Raw genomic sequence first — 290 nt, 5'->3', positions numbered from 1 at the left:
AAAGAAGGCTCAATCGCTTCTCGGGTCGACATTAACACACTGACAAAATTATATTCAGAATTTTAAAATATTTTTATACCACTTTTTAATGTGTGATTGTGTAAAGGTGTTCACGAGATACAGATACCAACCTTTCGCGAACTTGCTTTCAACGTCGAACGAACACTCGTTCTCATGGAGGCGCGGTGTGCACGGAGGGGAGGGGCTGTGTGTGTGTGTGTGTGTGTCGGTTATGGCGCTTGATTTTTTTACAGTCTATGGTGTGTGTGTGTGTGTGTGTGTGTGCGCTT

The sequence above is a fragment of the Cyprinus carpio genome, chromosome B4 (genome assembly GCF_018340385.1).
Source record: "Cyprinus carpio isolate SPL01 chromosome B4, ASM1834038v1, whole genome shotgun sequence".
Lineage (NCBI taxonomy): Eukaryota > Metazoa > Chordata > Actinopteri > Cypriniformes > Cyprinidae > Cyprinus > Cyprinus carpio.
Note: the sequence above shows the minus strand (reverse complement) of the source record.